At 36.6% G+C, this 21,538-nt stretch overlaps 1 protein-coding gene across 6 annotated transcripts in view; it reads right to left on the bottom strand.

Moving 5' to 3' along the window:
• Ipcef1 (interaction protein for cytohesin exchange factors 1) overlaps positions 1 to 21,538 on the bottom strand; it is a 155,490-nt gene that overhangs the window by 129,256 nt on the left and 4,696 nt on the right. The window lies entirely within an intron of this gene.

Below are 21,538 nucleotides of genomic sequence, written 5' to 3' on the forward strand. Positions count from 1 at the left end.
GTTAATCCCATCAGGGGTCAACTCAATTATGGTTATGTTACGGCTATAACCTAATCATTTCTTCTCCAAACCTTCTTGCATTGTCACACATGTGAGCTTTTGGGGGACACCACATCTAAACCATAACAGAGGACTACTAAGTTGCATAGAATACTAGGAGAAGTACTTTCTTGGCTACTACCTATTTATCCAACCAACAAAAATATATGTTTGTCTATTCCTCTCACACTCCCCCTCCCTACCCCACTATGAATCAGCTTCCTTATGTCAGAGAAAACATTCAGCATCTGGTTTGTTGGGATTGGCTAACTTCACTTAGCATTATCTTTTCTAACTCCGTCCATTTACCTGCAAATGCCATGATTTTGTTCTCTTTTATGGCTGAGTAATATTCCATTTTGTATATACGCCACATTTTTTTATCCATTCATCTATTGAAGGTCATCTAGGTTGGTTCCACAGTTTAGCTATTGTGCATTATGCTGCTATAAACATTGATGTGGCTGTGTCCCTGTAGTATGCTGTTTTTAAGTCCTTTGGGAATAGACCAAGAAGAGGGATAGCTGAATAGGGCAGAGAGGTGAGAGGGAAGGGAGGGAGCATGGGGTTAGAAATGATGGTGGAATGGGATGGACATTATTATCCAAAGTACATGTATGAAGACACGAATTGGTGTGAATATACTTTGTATACAACCAGAGATATGAAAAAATTGTGCTCTATATGTGTAATAAGAATTGTGATGCATTCTGCTGTCACATATAAATAAAAAATTAATAAAGTATATATATGTACATGAATGAATGCTGCCTTCAGACCTCTGTTCTGATGCCTCCAGCATTTATGTTAGTGTTAGATGTAATTATAAATAAAACCTACAGATGATGCAAAAGATTTTTTACTCATGAATTTTTAGTACATAATACATAAAATTTCAGGAATATATGCATATTTAAATTTCTTTCTCAATCTTTGAAGAAGCAAAACATAATGAACATCAAAAAGACCCAAGGAATCTTACAAAATCTTATCAATGGTAAAGGAGGAAATAGTTCCCAATGTTTTTGAATGAAGGTCACAGATCCATGATACTAAAACTGGGCATAAATACAAATACTGCAAAAAGGCAAAATTGTAGATGAGTAAGTCTCGTGAATATAAATCCAAAAATTCTAAACAAAATATTGACAAGTTGAATTCTACAATATCTAAAAAGGATATTATATCATGATTATGTGGGCTTTATCCCAGGCTTGACATTTGGAAATCAATCAATATAAATCACCATATTAACAGAAAGAAGGGGAAATTACATAATCAAATCAATAGGAGCAAAAAGGGAATTTGCCAAAATTTACAACATATTTATAATTAAAAAACAAATAAACAAAAAACCTCCAGGATACAAATAATAGAACTTCATCTTGTAAAAGGCCATCTACAAAAAGTTTACAGCTAATATAACATTTCTGAAAATATATTCACCCCTTTGGTTGGGAGCAAGACAAAAGTTGTACTATTTCACTATTTCTATTATAGTATATTAGCAGTACTGGCCAATGTAATAAAGTAAGAAAAAGAAAGAAAGACTTCAAATTAGAAAAGGAAAAGCTAAAAAAAAAAAAAACTGGTCCAAAAGAAAACCTTAAATGTAATTTTAAAAAGTAAAAATTGTGTAGAAAATTTCAACAAAGCTTCAAAAAACTCTTAGAAGTAATCATTGAATTTGGCATGGTAAAAGAATAAAAGATTACTATAAAAATTCAATTATTTTTTCTATGTAGCAGCAAAAGAGTTAATTGGAAAATAATATTTTAAAACAATGCCCTTTATAATATCGCCAAATGATATTTAGAGATAATTTTAACAGAAACAGACAAAATTTATATATTGAAAACCACTCAACATTGCTGAGAGAAGGTCTAAAGAAGACCTACATAAAAGAAGAGATATACTACATCCATGGGACAGAAGACATTGTTCACATGTTAACTCTCCCCTATGTCTACTTTACTACCAATCATAATCTTTTCAGACATTTTTTATAGAAACTGACAAACTGATTTTAAAATTTTTAAGGAAATGCAGAGGATCTAGAATTCCAAAAAAAAAATAAATAAATAAATAAAAAAGAAAAAGAAAGATGAAGGACCCACAGTACTTTCTATTTTGAAATTTACTGCAAAGTTAGGCAGCCAAGGCAATATATTGTTGGTGCAAAGACAAGTGAGTCAGTGATATGAAATAGAGAATAAAGAAATAAAGTCATACAAGATTCAATTAATATATTCAATAAAGAAGCTGAATTAATTCAATTGGAAGTATAGTTTGTCAAATAGAGCTAGAAATTTGGATATTCACATGTAAAAAAAAATAGACCTTATCCACTCCAGGAAAAAAAAAAAAGTTAATTTTAAAGGTCACTCTATCTAATATATAATGGAATTAAATTAAAAATAAACAATACAAATGTATCTATAAAATCCCTACATATTTGAAAACTAAAAACACTTCTAAATAACCCATAGGTTATCAAAGAATCAAACCAAAGATAAATTAGAAAGTATTTTGAATAGGATGAAAGTGAAACTAACATACCAAAATTTTTGTGGTGTACCTAATCAGTATTAAGGAGAAAATTTATAGCACAAAATGTTTATTTTAGAAAATAAAGTCCCAAATCACCTCACAAAATTTCAACAGTGAAGTACAAAGTAATTTCCCCCTAAGATCATGACTAGGTAATGGTGCTCACTCTCACCACCTCAATTCAATATTGTACTCAAGGATCTAGCCAGTGTAATAAGGCAAGAAAAAAATGAAATAAAAATAATACATATTGGAAAGAACAAAGAAAACTGACTTTATTTGCAGATGACATGATCATTTCAATAGAACATCCCATGGACATTTTTTAAACTATTAAGAGTAAAATTGTGAAATTCAAGGTTTTGATTTTATTCCTATATTCTAACAACAAACAACTGGAACTGAAATGATAAGATCATATCTAAATAGCATCAAAAATATCTAATAGAAATCTGAGGAAAGATGTAAAATATCTGAATCCTAAAGGTATGAAATATTGCTAAGAGTTAAGAAGACTTAACTAAATGGACCAATATATCTTTTCCATGAGGTAGAAGATTCAATATTGTTCAGATGTCAATTCTCTGCAAATTGCTCTCTCAGTTCAATTCACAGCCAATCAAAACACTTCCGAAGGCTTTGATTTTTATACAAATTGACAGTCTGATTCTAATGTTTTTATGGCATATAAAAGACCTAGAGTAGTAAAAAAATAACTGTAAAACAATAAGAATTTAATTATATCACTGATTCATACTTCAACACATAGCTACAGTAATCAAGAGAACATGGCCTGACATCAGGTTAGACAAATAGATCACAGAACAGAAAGTCCAGGAATATACTCATACATATATGATTAATTGATTTTGACAAAGGTGGAAAAACAGCTCAGTAAAGGATGATCTTTCAACAAATAGTGCTGGAACAACTAGATGTAGATAGATACATACAAAAGTAGATAGATAGATACCAATTTTTTTTTACTTTGATTTGTATCTTGTATGTATGCAAAATTAACTCAAAATGGATCATATTTATATGTAAAATCTGTATTCATAAAACTTCTGAAAAAAAGATTTTATCAAAAATAAGAATTTCTTAAAGACACAATTAAGAAATTAAAATGAGAAGGTACATTACGGAGAAAATACTTGCAAATCATTAAAATATGTGATACCAAGAATATATAGATATGTGATATTCAGAATATATAAAGACCCTTTAACCATAATAATAAAAACAACAATAAAAAATTGCAAAAGATGTAAACCAACACTTCATGAATGAAGACGAATGTCAAATGAGCATGTTTATTTGTCAATAGAGCACTGAAAATGAGCATTTGTCAATAGAACATAATATTAGTCAATAGAGCATTGAAAATTAAAGGCACAATGTTAACACTGCATAGCTATTATAATGGTTAAAATTGAAATGATAGCATTGACAAGGATACACAGCAAATGCAATTCTCAAACAATACCTGTAGGAATATAAATGGTTTTAATCACTTTAGAGTATAATTTAGGAGTCTTTTAAAAACTTAAATGTATGGGGCTGGGGTTGTGGCTCAGTGATAGAGCACTTGCTTAGCCTGTGTGAGGTACTGGGTTCAATTTGCAGCACCACATATAAATAAATAAAGATCCATTGACAACTAAAAAATATATTTTAAAAACTTAAATGTACATCTGTCACAACCCAGCCATTCTCCTAGATATTTACCCAAGAGAAATGAAATATAAACATATTCAAGGACTTGTACACAAATGCAGAATGCTTTATTTGCAATCACCAAAAATATGAAACCATTTAAACATCTATAACTGAATTGACAAATGATTCTCCTACAAGAGAATACTGCTCTACTGTGTAAATAAAGCAAATAAAAAGTAATAAAATACATACAACATATGAATGAATCTCCACATCATTATGATAAGTTAAATAAGGCAGACGCAAAAACATACATAAAATCCTAGAAAGTGCAAACTCACTACAGCAATAGCGAGCAAATCAGTGGTTGCCTGAGGGTGTGGAAGTCAGGAAGGGTTGGAGAAAGGGGTTGTGTGCTCTCGACTGTGCTAACAGTTTCATGCATGCACACTTCTATCAAAACTGATCAAACTGAACACTTCAAAATGCCATTTATTTAAACATCAATTACACCCCAGTAATACTTTTAATTTTTAAAAATCAACATCCTAGTGAGAGTAGCTTCCATAAAACTGAGAAACAGAAAGAAGGAAGGTATAGATAGAAAGGGGTGAGTGGGGAGAGAGGGAAAGACCAGCCAGATGTTGGTGGGGACCCACCACAATACTTGTGGACTCAGAATGTGTTCAGGCAGCAATATGACCTTGTACTCAACACTCCTTGAGCAAGGTCAAGTCCACCTCTGGCCAGGTGGCTACATCTGGACATTTGAACCATGCTCACTCATGGATCTTTGTTTCAGAAAATGGGTGCTCCAACATGTTAGAGTTCTGATGCATTCTACTATGATGTATATGATTTAGCATTCTTTAACTGAACTTTTTATGTGCCATGAACCAAATTTTGCCATGAACCAAATTTCCTGAATTTTCTTAAAAATAATGGTGCCAATGACATAGACATGATATCAAGACTAAGGTAAATATCAATAGATTTTATTTGTTACAGCAGTTTCTGTTTCATAGGAAAATGGAGCAAAAAGTACAGAAAATTCCTATGTATCTTTTGGCCCCACACAAATACAGCCTCTCCCACTATCAAAATCCCCTATGAGAGTGGCACATTTGTTACAAACCATGATCTGCTTGACACATCATTAGGACCCAAAGAACATGTTTTATATCAGAGGTCATTTTTTGGTGTTGTGTATTCCATAGGTTTTGGCAAACATGTACTGACATGCGTTTACCATCACAGATGAGTTTCACTGCCCTAAAACGCCTCTCTTCTCCAAAGTAGCCCCTTTGTTTTAGTCAGCTTTTCTGTCCCTGTGACCAAAAGACGGAAGAAGAACAATTTGGAGAAGAAGTTTATTTTGGCTCACGGTTTCTGAGGTTCAGTCCATGGTCGGCCAACTCCATAGATCTGAGTTCAAGGCGAGGAGAATTCACAGCAGAGTGTGTGGCAGAGGAAAGCAGTTCAGGACATGGCAACCAGGAAGCAGAACAGAAAGAGGTCTGCTCATCAGCGATAAAATATACACTCCAAGGCATACCTCCAGGGACTTACTTCCTTCATCCACACCCTGCCTGCCTGTAGTTACCACCCGATCAATCCTCATTATTAATTAACTAATTAATGCACAGATTCAGTTACAACTCTCATAATAATCCATTTCACCTCAGAACGTTCCTGCATTGTTTCACACATGAGTTTTGGGAACACCTCCTACATAGACTTCAACATCCCTGACAACCACTTGTCTTTTACTGACTCCAGTGTTCTGCCTTTTCCAGAATGTCACATGGTTAGTGTTATAGAGTTTGTAGCCTTTTTATTTAGTAATATGCATTTACGGTTCCTCCATGTATTTTCATAGCCTGATAGCCCATTCCTTTACAATGCCGAATAATGTTCTACTGCCTGGATATACCCCAGTTTATGTAATTACCTGCTAAAGGACAATTTGGTTGCTTTCAAGTTTGAATGAAGTTACTATAAATATTTGTATCCAGGTTTTTGTGTAGAAATAAGTTTTTAATCATATGAGTACATAGCAAGGAATATAATACCTGGGTCATAAGGTAACAGTGTATGTAGTTTTGTTGAGAAACTGCTAGACTGTGTTTCAAGCTGGTGGTTTTTACATTCCTACCAGCAAGGAACTGCGGTTCCTATTGCTCTATATCTTTGTCAGCATTTGGTGTTGTTAGTGCTTTGGATTTGGGCCAACAGTTCTTTATCAAATATATCTTTGGCAAATATTTTCTCTCAATCTGTGGTTTGTCTTCTTATGCTCTGACAATGATTATATTTTAATGCAGCATATTTTGGAGATTTGTTATGTCTTCAGTTTGCCAAATTTATCTGTATATTAAAAAAAATTAAAAATCAAAATATTACTAGAAGCACAAAATAACTATGTATGATAACTGCAATGTCATGTAGGCACTTACATCTAGAGAAAACACAGGAATGCATTTAGGTTCTTAGAAACTGATTAAGTTATTTTATTGACATTATTGTTTAGTAAGTCAGATTTTTCCATGTGGTTTAGGTATCAAGATCACAGGGCATGGAGTAAATGAAAGATGGCAAGAATGAAAATGAAAGTATATTAGTTGATATTTTGCCCCTGTGCTCAGCAATTTTTCACATTTCAAAATTATGGAAACTTGAAAGTTTTCCTTTGTAAAGATTGTTGGTTTTTTTTTTTAATTTTATTGGGAGCATTGTGATGGATTTATGTTAAAATAAAACATCCTTGCCATTCCCAAGTTATACTGTCCAAGTTGTAAGCCGAAGGGGATGAAAATGTTCCTAGACAAGAGCAGAAGTGTCAGATTTTCTTTCAAGTCATCTTCCTCACCACTCACTACTAATTGTGTGACCCTGAGCAAGTCCATCATTGTTCTACGCCTCCACAAAAGTAAAGGCTTGAGAAAAGTGGCTCTCTAAACATGAAGGCAGAACGGTTTTCACCCCAGGATCCCAGTTACCTAAGTCAACCAAGGGATCTGATAAGAAAAACCCTACGGAGCACGCTTCATACACCTTCCCTGGCTGCCTCAGCTGACAGGGGCCGTGTTTTGTTGGGGGCTCAGTTCTCTACTCTAGTGGAGCATCTTGTGATCCGTGGGAGACTGCTTTGTGCTGCTTAAGATCCCTCCTCAGTTGCCTGTGCACAACCTTCTCCAATAAGGTTATGAACTCCTAAGGGACGTGGCATGGTGTCACTCAATTTGTGATTATGATGGGACTTCTAATTCTTTCATATCTTTACCAGCAGCTACTTGTGTTTATGTGGAAGGGCTCAATATTCTTGTAGATATAAAAGAATATTGAGCCCCTCCACATACATTTTATATATATATATATATATGTAAATCTATTTATATACATACATATATATAAAATATATTTCTCTCAAAATGATAAAATTAAAAGGAAAAGAACCTTGGGATGAAAAATAGTCTTACACAGTAGTTACACTTTGAGTTGAACTTGAATACTGACATGAATCCATGCGAATGTTCATCTTGGATAAATCACCCTCTCTGCCTGAGTTTTCTCGTATGTAATATATATATATATATATATATATATATATATATATGTATATATATACATATGTATATATATTACATAGAGTATTGTGAAGATCAAAGATAATCATATCAAATGTTTAGTCTATATTGATACATTTATCTATATTCTATAAATGTTACCATTATTCCCATGTTTAAAAAAATCAGAAAAAGACTCACAAAATAATACTTGAGAATTTTGTAAAGAAGCAAAATAGTCAAGTACAAAACAAAACAAAAAGTAAAAATAATAAATAAGTTCTGGGAGAGAGGAAAATCTTAAGAAACTTCTTTATACATATTTAAATCTAGATTTTTCTCCATGAAGAGATAGAAAATTTGGAGAAGGGTGCTATGTAGGCCTTCTAAATATCGCATGCCTTTATTTTTCCCACTACATTTTTGTCCCTTGACAAGACAAAAACTGTGCTCAAAAAAATAACATTCAACAAGAAATATGGAACCTATAAATTAAAAGCATTTAAAATATACTAACAATTACAATATATAAACTATACTTGAATTCTAAAAATCAAAAATAAATTGTATGAAACAACTAGGGAGTTAGAATGCTTTAATATTATTAGGTTTTGTTTGTTTGTTTTTTTTTTTAGACTTGATAATGGTACTGTGGTTATACTTTCTTAAAAGAGATACTAGTAAAACGAGAGAGAGAGAGAGAAAGAGAGAGAGAAAGAGAGAGAGAGAGAGAGAGAGAGAGATACCAGCAGACTGGCCAACTCTGCATCCTTCACCTTGGGTGCCTGCTTGACCTCTTACTCTCAGCATCTGTATCCCTTTGACTGGGGCTTCCCCAGGCCCCCAGAGTCCCACATATATGGCAGCCAAGGGGGGACCAAAAAATTTACACAGTTGCCCATTCCATTCTCACTCCAGCAGCGCTCAACCCATGACCCCTAAAGGTTAGTGAACACATAGCCCTGGTCCTGTGCCCGGTGTGGACAGGGAAGGAACTTCACCAGGGCAGGTGTTCTCTGCTGCCTCCAAGAATTTCCCAAAAGGATTAGGCCAGAGCTGGTGGGAACATTCCTGCCCTTTTCTCCCTCAATTTGCCACTTCCTGACAAGTATTTCCAAATAAATGATTTGCATTCAAATCTTTATCTCAGGGTTTACTTCTGGGGGAACCCAAATTAAAACAGATACATACTGGAATATCTTAAAATGAATTGATATGATGGCTGACTTCTTCTAACTCATGCAGAGAAAGGGGCAATGGAGAGAAGATTGATTATGTTGATAATTGTGAAGCTAAGAGATGGGTACTTTGGAACTTCATCTTATTATTTAATTTATATTTGTAAGTTTGTAATTTTCCATATTAGATTTTTTAAATGAATACATCAAAATTTAAAATACAAAACAAATGCCATTTCAAACCAGCAGGGGCATATGACTTATTCAACTATGGACATCTGAAAGATAAATAATAAAGCTACCTTTCACAAAAATAAATTTCAGGTAAATTAAATATTATGAAATAAAATTGTTAAAAATAAATGTTGGAGAATTTGTTTCCTTTTGGAGATGAGAACACGTTTTCTAACTAATACACAAAAACAAAATTCCAAAAAGATTAGTGAATATGGACTATATAAAAAAAGGTTTTGTTTTGTTCTTTTCTGCACAGACAAAAATAATACCATATAAAGTCAAAAGACAAGTGATCAACTGAGAAAACTATTTCAAAACATATGACAATGAGCTCATTTCCTTAATATATAAAGACCTCTTAGAAATCAGTTATAAAAGACCATTAAACCAATAGAAAATTTGACAAAGAACTTAAGAAGGCTGTTCATAGAAAAGAAACTCAAATGGCTCATGAGCATATGAAAAGATGGTCAACTTAATCACAAAGAAGGGGAAAGCAAAATATCAGTGGGATATAATTTTTCATTTTTCAGAAGGCAATTCTCAAAATACGTTCATAAAACAGTGATTAAATGAAAAAATCAAGATGCAGAACAGCAGATAAAAAATGCACCTTCACATATGTAAGATTCTATGTGAACATATATGTATTTCTGGGGCCAGTTGTCCCTTGATGTCTGCAGGGTCGATTCCAGGACCCCTCTTATACTAAAATCTACAAATGGTCAAATCTGTTGTATAAAATAGCCTATTTGCTTATAACTAAGGCACATCCTCAAATATGCTTTAAATCTAGATTACTTACAATATCTAAAGCAATGTAAATAGTTGTTACACTTATCATTTAATGAAAAAAAAACAAAAATGAAGTCTATACATAGTAAGTACAGACACGTTTTTTAAATATTTTCTATCTGAAGTTGATTGAATTTCTGAATGTGGAACATGCAGATTTAGAGGGCCAACTGTATACAAATATGTATATCTCTGTGTACACTTAAATATCTTTTTGAATATCTGGCGGGACTGCAAATCAGCGCTACCACTATGGAAAGCAATATGGAGATTCCTCAGAAAACTTGGAATGAAACCACCATTTGGCCCAGTTATCCCACTCCTCAGCATATACCCAAAGGACTTAAAAGCAGCATACTATAGAGACACGACCACATCAATGTTTATAGCAGCTCAATTCACAATAGCTAAGCTATGGAACCAACCTAGGTGCCCTTCAACAGATGAATAGATGAAGAAAATGTGGTACATATATACAATGGATTATAACTTAGCCATAAAGAAAAATGAAATTACGGCATTTGCTGGTAAATGGATGGAACTGGAGGTTATCATACTAAGTAAAATAAGCCAATTCCAAAAACCCAAAGGCAAAATGTTCTGTCTGATATGCAGATGCCAACTCACATTAAGCACATGGCAGGGATAGAAGTTCACTGGATTAGACAAAGGGGATTAGACAAGGCAAGGGGAGATGGGAATAAGAAAGATAGTAGAATGAATCCAACATAACTTTCCTATATTCGTATATGAATATATGACCAGTGTAACTCTACAACGTGTACAACCACGAAAATGGGAAGTTATACTCCATGTATGTAAGATATGTCAAAATACATTCTATTGTCATGTATAACCAAAAAGGACAAATGAAAAAAATTTAAAATACATATTATGGTTAAAGGCTGGCCAAGCTAAAAATGTTTCTACAGGAGGTTGATGGCCTCAGCATTGCCCAGTGCTGTCAAAAAAGGAGTTCCTTGGTTAACAATGGGGAAATGCTGCTTATCCAATTTCTCCAAAATTAGAGCTCTTCCCCACCTTAAAGATTTTCAATGCATGTTGGTATTAGAGGCCATCTTCCTCTCTTCTCTCTGCCACAGGATCATCCTGAGACTTCACTGAAGACTCTTCAGCCTTAGCATTCTCATGTGTAAAATAGAATGAGGCAAATGCTGTCTCTGGTTCCCATTCTACTTTATCATTCTCAATTCTTGGTCTTGCTTTTTAAAAATTTAGCAATTAAAGCATTCACTGTATGCTCTGTGATTGCTTAATGTGATATAAAGTGATACTGAATGGTGCCTTATGAATAGTGGGAAAATAGATCAAATGCTTTTTCAAGACACTAAACATAAACCTCAAGCAATGACAGAATGAAATAATCCTAAGACATCAGACTGCACAAAAAAAAAAAAATGTTGGTTCCGATTCTAATTTTCCTGGGAAACAGGAAAGATGATCTTTTTAAAAATTGACTGAGTAATATTTTTAGGAAACTATTCTCATGAATGACTTTATCATGACTTCCCAGATCAATCTTGCAAAAAGAAAAATGAGACTCTTTTCTCCTGAATTCCCGACTCTACTGACTGCCCAACGGTTCTGCACCAGCTTTGTGTTAGAAAGTTCCAATGGCTCCAGAGACTGAGGAAGCAGACAAAGATGGATTTTCTGACCTCAGAGGACATCATGACGTGAGCTCAAGCCAACAGGTCTCAGTTTTGGATCCTTGTTTTCCTTGAGCACACTCCACAACCCTTCCTGGCCCGACTCTGGACTCCAAACTTCTTATTAGCTCACAGCTAGCCTGAAGCTGCCATTGTAAAACTACAGCCCGACATACCTCTGTCCCCAGGAGTGCACTCTCAGAACCCTGCAAGAAGAGGGTGGAAACACACGAAATATGTGTGGCTGAGAACAGCTGAAATTCAAGCTTCCCCACCTGATGACTTCCTGGTGGGGATAAACCTTTCTGATAGAATACAGACATAGCCAACAACAAGAGACGCAAAATCCAATCAAAATAAAATCAAACCAGTGAGACGAAAGAGATCCAATTCAAGCCACTCCCCTGCCCCAAATGCTGTATTTTAACGGAGCGCCAGCAGGACTCAGCAAATTATAGCCTTTCTTTTGACTAACAGAAAGTTTTATTTTATGCAACTTTCAAATCAATCCAAGAATTTTATTTACAGTAGCTTGACAAGTATGTTTAGCTGTGAAGCAGGGCCTTCATAAGTTCTGGTTTTCTCTGAATTTTCTTAGAACACTTTACTTCCAATATTTTGAAAGTTTAAAAAAAAAAAGCCTTGTTTAGTTCTGAAGGTTAAAAACAGCATCTCCTGCAGCCTATTGGCCACAGGTGAGCCTTAACAAAGATGTACTTTGTCTCCATGTTTAGAGGATGCCATTCCCACCAAGAAGACACTGTCACCATTTTCATTAAATCACATACAGGACTAATACAATGGAAATATCAGGAGGCATGGCATTTTTACACCTTTCTCTGCACAACAGCCAACCTGTAGATGACTTTTTATGAGACAAATCCATCTTCTGTTGAAACCTGTGAATGACAAATACTTATCTACTTATCTGGCCTCCTAAGCTTCAGAAGTCAAGATGCTAAAATTGGTCACTTTAGGTGATTGTGTACTTCAAAACGTTTGGATTTAAAAAAAAAAATCCTGAAAAACTTGGAAGAGATTCTCTCCTTTGTCAATCAAACCAGGGACTCAAACCAGGGACCCAAGCATTTTACAGAGGTTCTGCTCCAATTCCCACATCTTCTATGCTAATTACATGCTGTCCCTGCCCCACCTGTGCAGACTTCTAAAGCACTGAAGTGATCATCATCAGTCTGCATGAACACCTTTGGAGCCTAAGAGTAAGCTGTCACTCAACAAGAGGCTCAAGAGACAACAACAGACTGGGCAAGGGGCTCTCTTGTACAAAAGGCACATCACATGGTCAGGAAAAGTTGTCATGTCATTAAAAATATGTGTGACCTGGAGTCTCTCCTCCACCCCCCAAAAGGCTTACAACATGTTGATCATCAGATCTTGAAGCAGGCCTGGTGGGGACCCTAGAGGGGATTTTAGTCAGGGAGAATAGAAAGAAATTTGATCTAATGGAAAACCTAGCATTGTTATCACCGGTTAACTCCAGCCTTCTGGAAATAAAAGAAGCCTAGGATCCCCACAGTTAGATCAGCTTCATTTCCTGATGCTCTTCGAAGCATTACTGAAACTAAAATCATGGGTTGAATGCTCAAACAAGCTAATTCCTTTAAATCTTTCCTCCGTTACAGACAGCCCACTCTAACTAATACCTTGTACTTGCAAGGACTTGACAGAAAAGAGTGTTAAAAGAGAGGAAGAATGAAATCAAGTATGTCTACCACCTTCATATGCAAAAGATTGCAGTTCATTAATAGAAAGAAATCTCAATGAGAAAAGCTGAAAGAAACTTCAGAAAAGAAGATGCCTTTGTTGTTGGGCAGTTAACACTGGGCAATGGTCTAGACCAGGCAGTTACCAGCCCACGGTGTGGGCCAGGTGGGCAGATGGTCTGGCAATCCTAATAAGCTCTGAGTTGGAAGGATCTGATTTGCTCAATCACACAGTGTGTGAGTAACTCCTAACAACCCGGAGACCTTTCCCTTGTAGAATGTGTTCATTTTAACTCAGATTAAATACTAGAGAGTCAATAAGTAAGAAATCTAGCCTATGGACTGAGCATTACCACCTCTGTGCAGGACATACCTAGGGAATCACAAAAGCTCTTTGGACCTCAGTTTCTTATCATCAAGGGGCACAGCTGGAGTTGTAGCCATCATTAATACCCAGCATCAAAGAGAAGTGAGTAGGGGTCTCCCGACCCAGTGAGTGTAAGGTTAGGAATGCCCCATGTTAGGTTAGGAATGCCCCAAGCTAGGGGACACTGAGATAGAAGATAGAAGTGAATCTGAACTTTACCTTGATGATAAACCAATAGCGATAACTTACCCATAAAGGTCAGGAAATGGCATGATCTGGAGGGAGAAATGCTCATGTGAGAGAACTAGAAAGTTCTAAGCTTCGCCTAGGCCACTCACTAGTAAGTGCTCAGGCACTTAAGCTTTCCAAATGTCCATTTCCTCCATGGGTGTATGGCTATCTGTCCTGCTGTAGAAGGCGTGAAATCCTGGTATCAAAATAAGAAAATATGCATAAGCACACTTAATAGATTGTGAAGCAGCCAAGGCCCAAAGATTCATGTGAACAGGCATTTAGGACATTGAGGTCTCCTTCCCAAAGAGGAGACTTAAAACAGAATGAAAAGCCTAGGGAAAGACTTTTGGAGAAACAGGTCACTACTTGTCAACTCTTAAGATTCAGACACATATATATGTCATTTCCATGCATATGACTGAGCCTGAATCTTTGTCACTCTTACTCAAAGCCTCAAACCACTGCAGTGACATTCAAGTAAGAAAAAGAGACTCTCCTTCATACTAGAAAACGGGATGCATGCTGAGAGGGCAGCCAAAGAGGGTGCTCAGCAACAGGATTGACCAACATGCCTGTGTAGTCACAGAACAGAGGTACAGCCATCTGGAGTAGGGACAGAGAACAGAGACCTGGCCACAGCCAAGATTCTCTGGGAACCATTACTGAAGTCAAGAGCAGGGAAAAGAGGAAAGCTTCTCTGATCAGAAGGACAAGGCTGGCCAGGAAAAATAATAAAAATAATAAGCAACAAGGCTGTCTGGACCCAAGGTCAAGTCTATGACATCACTGCTCCACAATGTGATTGGATAAAGTAATATTAACCTCTAAGCAAAGGAGGAAGAAAACCTAATGTTTTTTTAAAAATTAAATTTAACCAAGTTCATTTGCTTTGATCACTTCTCCACAAATTCTCCAAAGAATGAAAGAGAATAGCCAAGAATATTGGGTACTAATTGTCCATGCATTTTAGAGATATAATAACACTAGTGATCTGAGTGGGGGGAACCCTGTAGCAAGAGGAAGCTAAGTGAGGAGTCAGCAAGAGAGCGAGAGCTTCAGGGTAGGCACTCCCATCATAGTGTGGAATCACAGTGGACAGTAATTGAGATTAGGGAGGTCAAGTCAGATAAGACGACAGAGTTGAAATATTCAAGGGAAAATTGGAGAGAAATGCAGTAGAGCTCATCAAGGCTGAAGAGGCAGAAAATCCCAGGTCTTGGAGTCTAATTAAGTAGGTGGACATGATCAATAGTGAAATTAATGCTGAATCCAGGAGGGTGAGCAGTGGAGCACAGATTGGACCAAAATGGAGCCTGTGGACGAAGTTTAAACAGAGTGCCAAGATCAAAATCAGGCAGGCTATATGCCAGGCTGTCTGGCCAGTAGCCTTAACAATGCTCGAGAATTCTTCCAATTCTCTCCTTTCTCTTCTCCTTCCTGTACCCTTTGCAGGGGGTGTGGACATGTTACTCATTCCTGCTTGATCTGAACCCTGCTATCATCACTCATTAAGAGTTGATTATACTAAGCCAAAATCATCTATGGTATGTAAGCCTTGGTCTAAAAATAAAAGTGTTTGGAAGCCCACAGGCTGTCCAAACTCTAGCTGCGACCCAATGGGACTAATGATGTTTTCTCAAAATTACTTCACTTGTTTGTTGAGTTATGAGTCCAATACTTCCAGGGATACAAAAGGAAAATAAATGAAATAAGGAGAAAATTCAGTCAGAGGGAAGAACATGTTAGAGGATTTAACATAATGTTTTGCCCATAAGATTCAAAATGCCATTATAGCGAAGAAAACACAAATATACAAAAACCTGTCCCCATCATTGAATATCCTCCACAGGGTACCAAGTCCCTTTCCTCCCTAAACCTTCTCAATCCCCCCCGCCATTTTCCCATGTCAGTCAGACAAAAGAGAAGCATCAGTGCCCTCGATCCATCAACCAGCCTTCCTTTCCCTGCTAGCTCTACCCAGGTATGTGTTCCCCTCTCTACAATCACTCACGTTGGTGCTGATGTGTTATAGTTCATGCCTTGGTTGAGTTTTCTTCTCTCTGGACATCCCATAAACCATCATCACAATGGACTTCATTAATGGGAGCATTGTGCACTCTGCCAGGCACCTTTGCAAACATGAGTTCATGGGAACCCAATGACCCTTAGAGGTGTGTAAAGATATGCTGCTACCCATTTCACACTTGAAGAAACCAAACCTTGAAAACCTCAGTTCCACCCACTTAGCAATCAGCAGAGCAAAGATCTCCCCTCTTTTGCCCCAGGATTCCTCCTATTACAATAAGGCTGCCTAATAGAGAGCCATTTTACCCTGGCTCCAGGAGAGAGCTCTAAGCCTGGTTTCTTCCCCACATGAGTGGTCATCTCCTCCCCACTCACCCGAAATCTCTCCCTCCTTCTGAGCACTATTTTGATTATCCCTCCATCCTGACACTCTCCTGGGTCCTGCTTTCTGGCTCTGTGGGTTCTTACCCTCTACCCTGTTCAGGACCACGCTCAGGTATCACCACGAGTCTTTCAGTTGAATGTTTCATGTGTGTGTTTCATTGTCCCAGTAAATTAGTAAGATATTGGTAAGGACAGTTACTTTCAAATATTTATTTCATATTTTCCACAATGCTTAATGCAGAGAAAATTCTCAACTTTTTATTTTCTGTGTTGAGACATAAGAGAATTTCTGTGTTTGAGAAATTATCTTTCAGTCCTTCTCATTCTTTGTATGAGTGAAGGTTGGTTTAAAAACACATGAAGATCAGGGCCTTACTCCTCTCCAGGGATTCCAAGCATCAAGGCAAAGAAAAATGCAAGTCAGTTGAGGATCAGGCTCTTCCCAGATGATGCCAGCAGCTGCCACCGGCTGTGACACCCTAACTTACCCATTCACATTCACATGGAGACATTCCCTCTGCAACTTGCACTACCTTTGGCTTTCTTTTGATTTACATGACCGATCTTCACTTTTTTTTGGTTGAAAACTTGTTAGACCTGTGGATTCTTGGAAGTATTTTACCAATTTCAAATATTTAAACATTCTTCTGGTCAGCTATAAAAAAGAAAGATCTCTTTACATACCATTCATTACCCATTACATATATAGGGTTGTGGTGGCCAACTTTTTTGCACATATTGAAATATATAATGTGTTAGGAATGTGACTTTAATATATCAAAGTATGCTTTAACTCATTTTTTGGTAAATACACACAAATATTTTTTTTAAAAGGAAAAAGCATTGAAGATTTTACTACACCAAAATGCTATTAAGACTATTTCAAGGTTATGGGGTCATGAGACATAGTTATCTTCTCCTTGCTTATCTGCATCATTAGTAATAAAGTACATCATATGTGCACTAAAGAAAAATAGTTATTTTTAAAATTTAAGTTGTAAATAGTAAGTTGATAACATAAATTTACTATAAGGTTGAATTTGAAGTGCTTGCCTATAGATTCTTTCTTTCCATCTTTTTATCTAATTTAGTATATACTGATCTTTTCCTTTTTCAAGAACTTTTTCCAATCTTATAATAAACAGAAAGGATGAATGGAGATTGTTCAAAAAACTCAAAATGCTGACTTCCTTTTTTTTGGCAAAATGGTTGTTCTGATTTTTTAAGTCATCAATTACATGGTAGAAAAAATATGATAGACACAAAAACACAAGTAGTCATGAACCATTATAATCTTGGCTACTTAGATAATACAAAAAAAACTATAAAGATAGCATAAAAGTACAATTCCTCCCCCACACTACATTCCTATTTAAATAGCATGAGAAATACATCTCATTTCACAATAGAAATTTATTTCTATCACCCTCCTTTCATTTTTTTCTCTCATGAGTTCATGTTTTCCCTCACACACAGACACAAGAAAACTTTCCTAAAAACTTTGCATCACCAATAGTAATCAAATAATTAATATTAGACAATTTTTCAAAATTAATAATAGATATATGGATACAGATAACCAATATACTATATTACATACTACATATCTAATACATATTACAAATGCATATGTTGTTCTAATCCAAAATTTTCTGGCTAAACTTGATGCTAGCTAAACAATGCCAGTTACAGTGTTCAGACAATTTCTGTTTAAAAAGAGAACAAATCAGTAAATGTTTTGGTAATGACTTAGTAAAAACAAAGTATTAATAAAACAAAATTTTTCTTCCCTTTTTCAATCTGAATTCTTGGAAGCAAATGTTCATCACCCTCAGTCCCAACCCACCTCAGCTTCGATCTGGAAATGTCTCAGGACATCTCCTCAACAAATACTCCTAAAATTATTATCCACCCAGAGAAGCTTCCTCTGGCCTAAGTGGGGTTGTTTGCCATCATTCCCAGCTCCAGGGATGGGGGAAAGGTGGATAAATGTGAAACAAGCTTATCTAAAACAAGTAAGAAATGCCTGGTACCCGTACACCGTATCACATCAGGGACGTCATCTCATACTCCCTCAAGGCAGCTCTATGTTAATGGACTCTCAGGTTCAACAGGCCTAAGTTCAAATTCTGACTCCAAAGTCAAAACACTGGAGTTGGAATCCTCAATATGTTATTTCTGTGTGGCCTTAAACCAGGTTCTTAAATGCTCTGTACCTGTTTCCTCATCAGAAAAAGGAAGCCAGTTAATAATAAGAGCACTTCCTAGAGTTATTTCATTACAAAATGAACAACTAATACAGTGCTTTTAACACCTTTGCTGGAGACAGCAGGTGACGATCACACATTAACTCTTGGTGGTGACGAAGGTGCTGACTGCACACATCAGCCATGAAGCCACTGCGGTTGCTGAGATATATGCAGCCTGCAGAGGAGATGCCATTGGAAACAAGGAGCCCATGTGGACGGTTGCCTGTCCTTGCTCTGGGGCTTACCTCCGTGGTGCTTGCTGCCCTTTGAGCTCCAGGGACTCTCAGGAATAGGCATCACTGGCCGGGCACATCTGTCCATGGGCAGAAGGCCCAGCTCCACTAAGCCCAGAAATGTGAGCTCGTGGGAAGCTGACGGAGAAGCTCGTTCCCAGTAAGCAAGGTGAAAATGACCACGCCCCGCGTCTAGGACACTACCACTGCCAAATCACCAGTGTAAAAGCAAACTCACTTCAAGAGAACCAGAATCCCTGAACCTGACTTGCTCAGCTCACTTACTCTGCCTCGGTGGTGGCTGGCTGCTTCTCCCTGCTCTGGTTTCTTGGCTCAGAGTCCAGGGGTCTGGCGTTCCTTTCAAGATGACTGATGTGCACAAACTTTGGAGTGTTTGTGAGTGTTCAGAAAATAAAAATAAACAGTACTCTTGTGCCCAGCTCAGACCCTGCTCAACAATCCTTCATTCAAGTCCCTGCTACCTACGCAAAAGCTGCCATAGTTGATTAATCAAGTTGAAAATCCAAGTGCAAAATGTCTTGGTACCTGTGTTCCAGAGAAAAATCCAGCTTTAGCTGGAAAATCTTGACCATATTTACCAGGAGAGTTCAACTGGACATTCTCCTGGACAGAATGGCCAGATCCTTCTCCTGGACAGAATGGCCATAACCGAATCTAACCAAGAAGAGGCCGTGTCAATTCACGAGATTGTAAGGAAATTGCAAAAGCGATCTTGTCCATTCTATGACAATGAAATACCTGACAAATCACCTGGAAAATATGAGATATTCAATAAGCATTTTGTAAATGTTAAGTATTCCTAAATGGGCCCCATCATGTTATATGGCTAACATTCATATTCACTAAGGAGAACAGGAGTGCTTATGGGGAGTTAAATGTTGTATTCCTCTTCAACATTAGAGGTCAGTGCATAAGACTCTCAGGAAAGAATATTCTTCATGACAGTCAGGAAAAAAAGAACTTCCACCCTGTTCAAATGTGAAAGAATCAATCCAGTCACAAATTTCTATTAAATATCTCAATAAAGATTATATAAAATTAATAACAAGTCCAAGAAAACCTAAATAAGGAGTCATTAAGAGGAAGAGCAAAATCATAGTTTTAGTTTTGTGCAGATTAAATGAATTAGCCTCCTGCAATGATGTGTTCCTGTTAGGTATTTTGTTCTGCTGGTGATAATCGTGGTAATAGGAATTAGGGTAATTTAAACTCTATTGAAAAGGGGATTAAAGGGACTCATGTTTCAAAGGAACTCAAGAACATGCTTGAAACCCTGGCACTTTATGCTGTCATTAAAATACTTATGCAGGTACCAAAGTAAATGCATGCTTCAAAGTGATCAACAATTATAGATAAAACTACCAGCATGATCTAATGGGCACTAATTGGGAAGTTTCTTCTTGTTAAATGTTTAGATTGGAGCCTTAAATTTTATGTTTGAACAAAAGCACCATCATATTGCAGCATTTTCTAGTTTGGAATATTTGGACTTTTTCCCCCCCAACATACAACTTGGGGAAATAAATATCTACTCAAATACAAACAGATGATCCATATCTAGCAAATGACCACATTGGTATAATAAGCCAGGATTCCTAATAAGATTCAATTTATGAAAGGATGCCCTTTTATAGATGTCACAATAGCCTGATTTTCATTTTGTAAATGTGTCTTTATTCATTCCCTTTAAAAGATGAATCAAATCTACTGTCTGAGATCCAATGCCACAGGTTAAAGTCAGAAAAATGAGTCATGTTGGATTTGGTCCCTCGAACCACTTGCCAGCAATGTAAATGGTTGTATGATAAGCACTGAAAATGACTTTTATTCTTTGCCCCACCCCCAAATTAATGTCCTAGGGTTGTTGTAACAAAATACCACAAACACAGTGGCTGAAAACAACAGTTCTAGAAGCTGGAAGTCTGAAGTCAGGGTGTCCACAGGCCACCTTCCCTTTGAAACCCAAGGACTCTGGGGGTGTCTTTCCTGCTTCTTTTAGTGGCCGGCCACCTGGGCAACCCTTGCCTGGGAACAATGACTCCCATCTCCCTCCATCATCAATCCTGCGCTCTTCCTGGGTGACTCTCTCCACTTGGCTGCCTTCTTACAAAGGTACCAGTCCTATTGGATTGGGACCCACAGCCCTGCAGCATGACCTTATCTTAATTTAACCAATTATAGAGCTACAACTACCCTATTCCAAACAAGGACACATTCAGAGGTACTATGGGACAGGACTTCAAAATCTTTTTTGAGGGGCAGGCATAACTCCACTGATTACACCTCCCTTCATGCTCCTTTCATATAATTCTTTTCTGTCATTAAAGCTCTTGGGTGCCAGTTGAGTCTCTATATGGTTAAAAGGAAATGGGACGTGAGCAAAGATAAAAGGGTTCCATGAGTCAAAAAAAAAATTTTTTTTTTTTACTTTCTTCAAACCATATTTACTTAATCTCATTTGGTCCACATAGCAAAACATTTTAGGTATTTTTTATCTTTGCTTATATAGATGAGAAAATTAAAGTGTGGAGAAGTTCAGTGCCTGGCTTTGTGGAACTGAAAAAAAAATATATATATATATATATATTTATATATATATATATATAA

This window comes from Marmota marmota, unplaced genomic scaffold (assembly GCF_001458135.2).
Source record: "Marmota marmota marmota unplaced genomic scaffold, marMar, whole genome shotgun sequence".
Classification (NCBI taxonomy): Eukaryota; Metazoa; Chordata; class Mammalia; order Rodentia; family Sciuridae; genus Marmota; species Marmota marmota.